Genomic DNA, 11783 nt, shown 5'->3' on the forward strand with positions numbered 1-11783 from the left:
CATGTGTGTGTGGTGCTTGTGTTGTTATTTCAACCCTAACCCCAACCCTGCCCAGTACCCCCTCTTTGCCAGCTGAGCCTTTTCCAGAAATGGAAGGCTTAAACCTTTTGCCCAGAGGGCCTGTCCTTTTGTGGTGCTGGGGCCCAGAAAGAATTCATAAATCCTGGCTGACAAGTCCAGACTCACGAGCCCATCAGGCAGGAGCCCAGGCTTCTGTGTGATGCAGGTGCTGGGCTGTTTCTGGGTGAGGGTGTGCCCGTCTTCCTCGTGTCTGGGTCAAACACGACATCCCAGCACCCCCACTGGCCATCTTTAGGGACCTCAGGGTTGAAAGGGGGGCCTTCCCTGGTCTGGTCTAAACTCTGCAAATGAGAGGACTGAGGCTCATGTCCAGGACAACGTTTCCTGCCCCTGTGCCTCTGGTCACCTCCTCCTTCCCCTTCAAGTATGCCATGGTCCTGGCTGCTGTATGGTCCAAGGCCACCTGCACCTGCATTATCGGCTACTCTGCGTCAAGGTGCCCAGTGCTCGTCCCACCGAGAGCGGCACGGCCCCCACTTACTCCTTTCCCAGCGGCTCCTTTCAGGGCTTACTCAGTAGCTCTGTGCCCTCCGGGTCTGGGCAGGGCCCTTCTGTTCAGGGCAGCCGCTGGCCGGGCACCCCTAGTTGGCCTCCCACCTCTCCTGGGGCTTCCCATCCCCACAGCAGCACTTCCTGGCTCCCGCCCGTCCTGGCAGTAGAATAAAACTTATTTCAGGGCCTCCTCCCAACCCGGAGGCCCCTTCTTCGCTGGAAGCCGGGCTGCGCGTGTGCCGGGTGAGCGTCGCGCACCTGCAGGACCCGAGTCCCTGGAGGCGGCGCCCCGTCCCTCCCGGTGGATCCCAGGCGTCACAGCCTTGATCGTCCCCGCCCCAAGGACAGAACCCCAATCTCTGAACCCTTGGAGGGGTGGATCTGGCTCAGTGTCGACAGGAGGAAACTTTTTTTTTTTTTTTTTTTTTAAGATTTTATTTATTCTAAGAGAGAGCAGCAGAGAGACAGGCAGAGGGAGAAGCAGGGAGCCCGAGGTGGGACTCGATTCCGGATCCCGGGATCACGCCCTGAACCGAAGGCAGACGCCCAACCACTGAGCCACCCAGGCTTCCCCCAAAGAAGCTCTTTTATGGTCTGGAAGTGCAGCCTGAAATCCACGGTGGGCAGGAAAACCGTTTGCAGATAAAAACCAAAAACCACCCCTCCCTCTCCCCCGCCAGCGCATCTCTCCGCCTCTGCTGCCCCCTGGTGCCGGTGCCAAGACTCCGGCCTCCTAAAGCGCAAGCGGAGTAAGACGGAGTAAGACGTTCCTAACTCGCTGTCCCTTCCTCCGTCACCCACTGAACCCTCCCGACCCCACTCCCCAAACCCAAGAGGAGTCCGCATGGAGGGGAAGCCCCTGATCCCGTCTTTCCGGGGTGAGGCGGTGGATGGGTTTCTGGATCCCTTACGTCCTCGGTCTCAATCTCCAAGTCCTGATGCTCCGGGCAGACCTCTCCCCTTCCTCCTGGGCCTCCGCTGGACGGAAGGGCAGACCTACATAGATCCTCGGCCACACTCACTCCCAGCCTAGCTGGCCCAGCGCTGAGGCTTCTCGGGGCTCTCAAACTGGAGCCAAACCCACAGAGGCTGCCCCCAAAGCACAAAGGGGAGTGTCCCCAAAGGTCACTTTTGGTCAGATGCTCTGAGCTCAGAGGGCTTTTCTCCATGGAAACAATGCCATACATTCACTCAAATAACATTTATACACGGCAGTTGGGTCCCAGGCCAATCCACAAAAGCCTATTTAGCTAGAATGCCAACCAGTCCCAGACAACAGTTTTACAAGCGATTCTGTGCCAAGTTGCCGCTGACGATGCCAGAACCACAGCCCTCTCCTTGCAGCGGGATTTCTGCCTCCTCCGGGGCAAGCGGGGGCCTGGCTCTAAGGAAAGATGGGAGGATTTGAAGGGCAGGGCTCCAGAGGTGGGAATTTTGGGATGGGGCTGGGTGTGGGTAGCGCAGTTGCCCTGAGATCTAAACATGTGGGTGCTGGCAGTGGCTCCAGTGGATTGTGGGCATTGGAGGCTTCTGGATAGGGTGGGGCGGGCATAAAAAGAGAGGCTTTGGAGAGCTACTTTGGGTCTGAGTGGGTCAGAACACAAACTCTTGCAGGAAGGGCTGGTTCTGAAACTCTTGACTGCCTCTCAAACAAGTTTAACTTGAACGCAGTGAGGAGGGGGTCACTACTGATGTTTGGAGAGATAAGAGATATGACAGGTTTGTGTATTAAGGCCCCACCCAGGCTGGATAAGGCTGTGAAGGGCTCAGACACAGACCCCCAGCCAACCAACCACAGGAGGGTAGTGAGATTTAGCGAGAACGCCTGGGGATGGGTGCTCTAGCCCTTCACACTCTTGGAGCTGCATCTTAGCCCTGCGCCAACATTTTTGACATGGTAACTTATGGTCAAAAAACAACTTGTAAAATTTGGACCACTTAGATCACTGTACCTGGGAGCACTACCTATCCCAGAAGGCCTTCCCCTCCTTGGCTGTGTTGCATGCTGGGATGTGTAGTTTCTGAATGGATCAGAGTGGTGTAGATAGAGACGGATAGGGAACGGAGTGGGCCAAGGTAAGGCTGTAGTTGCCTCAGAAAGAAGGTGGTGACCCAGTTTTGTGGTTATGAAGCCCCTATTCCTGCAAGTTTGGTGTCAGCAGGGACTGTTAGGGCCATATCCTAGTTTTTTCCCCGGCCAGCTGTGCAGGTCATAGGCCGCGGTAACGTTTCCTAGCTCAAACCTGTTCAGGTGAGCAGAAATCACCCCTGGGTGCTTGCAATTGGCTTTCTTTCATTTTATTTCTTCTCATCCTCAGGGTAGTTTCATGGGAACTGGCAGTGCCAGCTGACTGCTATCTCAGTAGGGAAGACCTGTCCCACTGGTCCTTGAATGAAGACCAGCAACATCTGGGGGCACCCCCCCCCTAGGGCTGCCCTCCAGTATCCACGATGGCAGAATATGGCTCAGTGAGAGTCAGCCCATCACTGTGCCTTCCCTCAGGTAGCAGGTGCATGAAAATCCACGTGTCTATTTTGCTCTGGCTTCTTTTCTATTAGTAACATTAAAAAAAAGATTTTATGTATTTATTTGAGAGAGAGGGAGCGAGCATGAGTGTTGGAGGGTGCAGAGGGAGAGGGAGAAGCAGACTTCCCACTGAGCAGTGGAGCTGCTTCCCTGTGAAGCTCTGGGATCACAACCAGAGCTGAAGGCAAATGCCCAATGGACTGGGCCACCGATACACCCCTCTATTAGTAACATCTTACTTCCAAGTAGAAGGCCTTTTGAATGCCATGAAATAGGTGTGGAGTTTTCTAAAATATAACAGATAAAAGCCACATTGGCTACTATGGCAACTGGTGGAAAGGTCATGTTCCAGGTCTTGCCACTGCATCTCTACAGGGCTGGGACTCCATAGAGTGTCTGACCAACTATGTGGGTCACGGTGACAACCTCTGCACTGGAAAGACAAGGGAGGGCAACTGGCCATATTGCCTTGGTTAAATCTTCTGGCTTTGTTACTGCAGACACACTGGTGTCTGGGGCACACTGCTTGCACCCTTTCAAACCTCTGATCTTACTGCTGTCAAGATCCCATACTTCTAAAGTTTCTTTCCTTTTTTTAAATTTCAAGTTGGCATCATACCCAACATGGGGCTTGAACTCATGACCTTGAGGTCAAGAGTCACATGTTCTAACAACTGAGCTAGTTTCTTTTTGTTACAAACATAAAATCTGATTCATAACAGCTTAAGCCCCAAAGGAAATTTATTATAAAAATATCGGGGTACTCAGTATTTGAAAGAAGTGTTTCCTCTTTGTAGGGGAGAGCAAGGGTGGTTCTGAGACCTCAGAGGTTCATAGACTTTGTCCCTGAGTGTGGACACAAACACAGCCCAAGCAATCCACTTTCCGCCTCTGTGTCTCTGGGCTCCATGGTTCAGGTTCCTGGAGTCCCAGTCTGATTGGCCTGGCTTTCTGGTCAGCTGTCCCCCCGAGAGCCAACATTTTCTGGCTGATGGCCCACAGTGACAACAGATAACTTATATGAAGCACTAGGATGGTGAAAGGGAGGTGTTGGGGGCACTCTTCCCACATAAGGTAGGGTTACTGAGAAGACACCCCAAGAGGTGCTTGCTACCTTTCCCTCTACACAGACCCCCTTCTGTACATTTGACCAGCATGATCCAACCACCCTGTTCATGACCACACTGGTACTTCCTGACTCACCCTCACCTCAAAGGGCCAACCCAAAGTCATGTTCAGCAGTTGTAACCACAAGGTCATGAGCTGTCTAATCCTAGAGTCCAGCATCTCTGTTGTTTGTATCTTGTTGCTTTGCTCTTCAGCACATAGACATCTATGACCATGATAGCCAGGGCCACATTAAGATTTCTATAGGCCCTACCACATTTGCCTTCCTGTACCCTTTCTTCAAAAACAAAATTCAGAACTGTATTTATGACTGTGTTGGACATGATAAATATATTCATATTATATATTTAGATATTTTCTTCAATCTAAAAGTTCATTTTCTATTTTAAAAGAAATGTAAACATTTTCATGAATCCCCAAAAGTACTGTGGACTTTTGTGTGTCTACTTTGCCAAATGGATAACTGGGCCCTGACTGTATCTTTAGTGAAGATTTTATGCTTTATTAATAAAAAAATCCCTCTTCCTGTTTGCTGAATTTTATCTTAATCAGGATATTTTGTTTAACGTCAAAAAACCTTGTTTTTTCTCATTTGCATTACCTGGTTTCTATATGATGCCTATTGTCTATTTTTAGAACATTTTTAATGGAAAATTTCAAACATACTAACATATAGAGAATGGTAAAATGAATCTTCTGCTATCCATCAGCTGTGAGTTGATAAAAACTTTCAACTCATGGCCAGTCTTGTTTTGTCTCTACCTCACTGACTCCTTTCTCCTCATTGGATTATTTTGAAGTCGTCCCAGATATCCCATGATTCCCTCTGTGAACTTTTCAGTAGGTAGCACTGAGATAAAGACTCTTACAAATATGATCACAATTCTAATGTCACATCTAAAAATTAATAATCATTCTTATTATCAAATATCCACTCAGTGTTCAGATGTCCTAAGTTGTGTGTATGTGTGTTTGTTTAAATCATAATCCAAATGGAGTAGATCAAACTCTATGAAGTCTTTTTTTTTTTTTTTTTTTTTTATGATAGTCACACAGAGAGAGAGAGAGAGAGGCAGAGACACAGGCAGAGGGAGAAGCAGGCTCCATGCACCGGGAGCCCGACGTGGGATTCGATCCCGGGTCTCCAGGATCACACCCTGGGCCAAAGGCGGATGCTAAACCGCTGCGCCACTCAGGAATCCCTCTATGAAGTCTTTAAAAACATATTTCTTGGGTGCCTGGGTGGCTCACTAGGTTAAATGTCTGCTTTCAGCTCACGTCATGATCCTGGACTTCCAGGATTAAGTCCCACATCGGGCTCCCTGCTCAGCAGGGGTCTGCTTCTCCTTCTGCCCTCACCTTATTTGTGCTCTCTCTTACTCTGTTTCTCAAATAAATAAATAAATAAATAAAATCTAAAAAAAAAAAAAAAAACACCACCATATTTCTTGGGACATCTGGGCGGCTCAGTCGGTTGGGCATTCAACTCTTAGCTCAGGTCTTTTCTTTTTAAAAATTTTTTATTTAAATTCAATTTGCCAACATATAGCATATCACCCAGTTGAACTCAGGTCTTGATCTCAGGGTCATGAATTCAAGCTCTGTGTTAGGCTCCACACTGGGCACGGAGCCTACATTTAAAAAAAAGCGGGGGGGGGGAACCCCCCTTGTTCCCTAAGTTATTTTTATTTACATTTTTTATTATGGAAAATTTTAAACATATAAAAGTGGCTTTTTATTTCCTTTTAAAATAAGTAATAACTATTACTTTTTTCAGTTTTCATTTTGAATACTATAAATATCAATAACACAATACACACAAGGAAAGCCTTTTGGGATTCTCAATAATTTTTAAGAGTATAAAAGAGTCCTGAGGGGGAAAAACCATTACTCATCCCTTGTTCCCACCCTCAGAGATGTGGATTCAATTCACCTGGCATGGGGCCTGGGCAAAGGTACTTTTGTAAAAGTTCCCCAGGTGAATTCAAAGTGCAACCTGGGTTGTGAATCTCTGCTCAGAGACCTGCAGGAAATAAGCTAAAGGATAGAGTAAGAAAGCAGCCCTAGGACTTAAAGGGCCCCCTGTATCCAGTAGAAATGCCTGCAAGAGTAGGCACGGAACCCCAAATAACAGTGGCTAATAATTGCACTACTGGGTATTTACCCCAAAGCTATAGATACAGTGAAACACCGGGACACTTTCACCCCAATGTTCATAGCAGCAATGTCCACAATAGCCAAACTGTGGAAGGAGCCTCGATGTCCATCAATAGATGAATGGACAAAGAAGATGTGGTCTATGTATACAATGAGATATTAGCCCTCAGGAAGGACAAATACCCACCATGTGTTTCGATGTGGATGGAACTGGAGGGTATTATGCTGAGTGAAGTAAGTCAATTGGAGGAGGACAATCATATGGTCTCATTCATACGGGGAATATAAAAAATAGTGAAAGGGATTATAGGGGAAAGGAGGGAAAAGTGGGAAAAATTAGAGAAGGTGTCAAAACATGAGAGACTCCTAACTCTGGGAAACCAACAAGGGGTAGTGGAAGGGGAGGTGGACGGGGGGATGGGGTGACTGGGTGACGGGCACTGAGGGGGGCACTTGGCGGGATGAGCACTGGGTGTCATGTTATATGTTGGCAAATTGAACTTCAATTAAAAAAAACAGTGACTAAAAACAAATAGACATTAATTTTTCTCATATAGCAAGAAATCTGAGGAAGACAGCTGGTGGTGTTGGTTTGACCACTCGTTGATGCTATTGGACCCCAGGCTGTATCTTTGTACTCCACCATCTCACAACGTTACCCTTCCTTGCGTGTACTTGTCACCTCATGTCCCCAAAGTGGCTGCTACAACTCACTATCACGTCAACAGTCAAGATGGAAGAAGTGAGTCACAGAGACAGCCATACCTGTTTCTTTAGCAGACTTTTGGGTCGCACTGCCATCCTTAATTGCAAGGAAGTCTGGGAAGGGGAAAGTGGGGTCAGGATGAGTATGGTGTGGGGTCAGCCAAACCACAGCGTCTGCCACACACCAGTTGGATCAGTATGTGGGAAGTCAGTATCCAATTTCCTTCCCTGGGCAGGACTTGTAAAGCCGAACAATGGTGGTAATTTTAGACTGAGTTAGCCATTAAGTCAGCAAAGCAGGGCACCATGGGGTGAATTCTTACATATTTTCTTTGGCTAAACTGTAAGCACTTTTTTGTTGCTGTTGTTATTATAGCTGCTGTTCTGTTTCTGTCACTGTCAAACGTGACATTCATCAACTAAGAAAAGATGTGTTAGAAATATCTGACACCATTTAACTGTAAACATGCCCGATACTGCACTGTTGTGTCTTTATTTTTTTTTTTATTTTTTTTTTGTGTCTTTAAAGAGCAATTTTATGGTACTGCAAATTATTTTGAAGATACTAAATCTTGTATATGGCACATGTAGATGCAACACGGGAAACTGAAATGTGTAACTGCCACTGAGGTGTGATATTGATTGATTTCCACAAATAAGTCTATACCAGGTCCTTCCTGAAATCATTAGCGATGGCCCTACACTCACCACGCGCCCAGTGCCACACACAGCGGCGTCTGGTATCCTTCCTCATCCCATTTCTGGGGTGCACAGAACCTCACTTGCTCCTTACTAACAAGCACCATGGAGATGTGTGATGTTGGACGAGGCACCACGTAAGGTGCGATTACCAAGAAGATAAACAGCTTGTGAGCGAGCAGTTAGTGAAGTGCTGTGCCAGGACTGGAGGAAGCCATTCTGCCATTTTACTGGATCTGCTGCTCGAGGGAGGTGCGCGCCGAGAGCTCCATTTTATATTTCTGTGAGTCTACTTTTGTTATGTTTTGGCGTGAACCAGAGATGCTGTATATGTTGCTTAAGATTAGGTTGAACTGGGAGAGCAATCGTGGCTTAACCAGGATAGACATGTCTTTCTCACGTAGAACCCCAGGCCTGGTACGGTCTCTCACGGTGTCAGGGATTCAGATTCCTTCTATCTTGTTCCGCCAGCTTCAACATGGCTCTTCCTGCTCGGGTCCAGGATGACTGACTGCTTGAGTTCCAGCTTTCATGTCTATACTCCAATCAGCAGAAAGGGGGAAGAGGAAAGAAGAACCCATCTCCCTTTTTCTAAGGTCACTTTCTAGAAGTTGCACACAGCTGTTTTGCATAAAGGTTACTGAACAGAATTTTTTCTGTGTATTTTTTATTGGAGTTCGATTTGCCATCCAGTGTTCGATTTGTCACCCAGTGTTCATGGGATGAACATCCAGTGCTCATCCCGTCAAGTGCCCCCCTCAGTGCCCGTCACCCAGTCACCCCATCCCCCTTCTCACCTCCCCTTCCACTACTCCTTTAGTGAACAGAATTTATGTGTGACTGTACATAACCTGGAGAGGAGAATGGGAAACTAGTACTGATTCTGGAAGTCCATGTGCCTCATAAAATGGAAAATTCTATTAAGGAATCAGGGATTATGGATATTGGGGAAAGAGTAGTGTTTTCTGCTGTGCCATGTCTCTAAACAATTTTTTTGAGTAAGATCCAGAAAATGGGGGATTGTGCAGCGGCTTTTATCAATAAGGCAGTCTCTTAATTTCCATAAAAAATCATTAGTTTAAAAGCATACTTCTTGCCTTAATGAGGGGAGGGACAATCCAATGTAATCTACCCATCAATGGTGGCCTAAATGCCAACAGTTCTAGGCAAAGCATGAAACAGGAGATTAAAAACAAATAGGCTGCTTATTTTGTTTTGCTGGCAAACTTCCTACTAGGGATTTCTGGAGGCTGTTTTTGGAGGCACCCAGAGCAACACACTTTCCTTCATGACTCCACCATGGGTTGCCTCTATTGATTTGCCTGTCTCTGAGGTCATTGGCCTTATTGGAGCATCAGTAGAATAGCTACAATATGCATCCTTTAAAGATGATTTTAATTTGTTAGCAAGGCCATCCAGTTGAATTCTCAGAGACATATGCCATATAGTTATGTAGGTCTTTTTCTTTTAAAGATTTTATTTATTTATTCATGAGAGACACAGAGAGGCAGAGACACAGGCAGAGGGAGAAGCAGGCTCCATGCAGGGAGCCCAATGTGGGACTCGATCCCAGAACTCCGGGATCACACCCTGAGCCGAATGCAGATGGCCAACGGCTGAGCCATCCAGGAATCCCTAGTTATGTATGTCTTAAATCACTAGACTCCAGTGATCTGAAGACCTATTTAGCCTCTAAAGCCGTATTATCTAATATAACTTTCTGGGATGATGGAAATATTCTACTTCTGTGCGATCCAGTATGGTGGCCACTGGCCCTAGATAGCTATTGAGCGTTTGAAATGTGATTAGCACCCCTAAGGAATTTTATTTTTTATTTTATTTAATTAATCTAAGTAGCCATATGTCACTAGTGGCTGCTGCATTAGCACAGCGCAAAGGCATCTTGCTGTTTAAGGACTGTCTAAATTTGGATAAAAAAAAATAAATTTGGATCCGTTTTTACTAATTGGTGAAGAGCCCCAAGTTTAATTTGGATGTGGGATATGGAGAATTAAAACATACCAATTGATTCCTTTTATCCTTTCTTGGGTGGAGAGTTTCAAGGGCAAAGGCTTTTGCCTGATCTCGGGAAGAATTTTTCTTCCCAAAAGTTTACTGAAATTTTAATCATAAAATCAATAAGGGAAGACAGAGTTTTTGGGTGCAGTACTTTTTAAAAATCAGTATTACTGAGATATGATTTATACCCAGTAAAATTTTTCCTTCTTAGCTGAATTGTTCTAGGAGTTTTGACAAACATTCATTGTGTAATCACCACAACAATCAAGGTAGAGGCTATGCTCCCTTCCCCCCCCCCAAAAAAAAAGTTCCTCACGGGTACAATTGTTTTCAAGTGATTCCTGGTTAGTTTGTCATTAGTGTAATGAACAATTTTAATACCTGAATTGGATTTAGGTTATCTGTTTATTTTCTTTCTTTTTTTTTTTTTAAAGACTTTATTTATGTATTTGAGATAAGAAAGAGAGAAAGGGGGCACCTGGGTGGTTCAGTGGTTGAGCATCTGCTTTTGGCTCAGATTGTAATCCTGGGATCCTGGGATTGAGTCCCTCATCAGGCTTCCACGGGGAGCCTGCTTCTCCCTCTGCCTGTGTCTCTGCCGCTCTCTCTCTGTCCCTCATGAATAAATAAAATCTTTTTTAAAAAGGGAGGGAGGGAGGGAGGGGGAGAGAGAGAGAGAGAGAGAAAGCGAGAGCATGAGTGCAGGAGTTGGGGGAGAGGGTCAGAGAGAGAGGGAGAAGCAGGCTCCCCACTGAGCAGGGAGACCAATGCAGGGCTTGATCCCAGAACTCTGGGATACTAACTAACCTGAGCCAAAGGCTTAACCTACTGAGCCACCCAGGCACCCTTCTTTTTTTTTTTTTATTTTTAAATTAAATTAAATTAAAAAAAGATTTTATTTATTTATCCATGAGAGACACAGAGAGAGAGAGGCAGAGACATAGGCAGAGGGAGAAGCAGTCTCACAGATAGCTAGATAGGGAGCCCAATGCGGGACTCAATCCCCACACCAGAATCATGCCCTGAGCTGAAGGCAGATGCTCAACTGCCGAGCCACCCAGGTGTCCCTCTTTCTTTTTTTTTTTTTAATCTAAATTTTACTCAGTTAACACACAGTACAATATTGGTTTCTGGAGTAGAATTCAGCGATTCATCTCTTACATACAACAGCCAGTGCTCATCACAATGAGTGCCTTCATTAATACCCATCACCTATCAGGTCATCTGTTTAAATTCTGTTTTATTGGATTATGCCTCAGGGTGGAAGAAGTCACTGTGGTAATATAGCCAATGTGGCTTGTTGCGGCAGCCAAATGAAAGCAAACTGATGGTGAACATAATTTATTGGTATTCAAAAGAATGCACCAGCCAGATGGATGCATGTATGCTAGTCAAGGATAGATTTAGCAAGATCTTTTACTGAGGAAATGATAGCAGGTACAGTGCTAGCCACATTTTATTTATTTATTTATTTATTTATTTATTTATTTATTTATTTATTTTTACAACTAGATGAGTTAAATATTTGTACTTAGAACAGCCCCTGGCATTTATTAAGTACTACTTAAAGATTAGCTAATCTTCCTAATATTGCTATGATTCACAGTTAACTACCTTTTGACTGTCAATGAGTTCTATTGGTGGGATGGGTATCTCTAGGTTCTCCAACTATTTTATCATAATTGTTATTTTACATATTCTCTTCTTCTTCTTCTTCTTCTTCTTCTTCTTCTTCTTATTATTATTATTATTTTGTGTGGGGAAGTGGAACTCCAGAGGTTCGAAGTGGTAGCTTTTCCAATTTCCAGAGTTGCATTAGTAAAGTCAAATAACATACCCAGGGACAGGTGAAATCACCACTGAAACTTTTTGGGTTTTCTGTAAACTAAACTCCTTCAATGTTACCTCTCTTTTTAAAAAATATTTTATTTATTTATTCATGAGACACAGAGAGAGAGAGAAAGAGAGAGAGGCA

Source organism: Canis lupus, chromosome 7, assembly GCF_048164855.1.
Source record: "Canis lupus baileyi chromosome 7, mCanLup2.hap1, whole genome shotgun sequence".
NCBI lineage: Eukaryota > Metazoa > Chordata > Mammalia > Carnivora > Canidae > Canis > Canis lupus.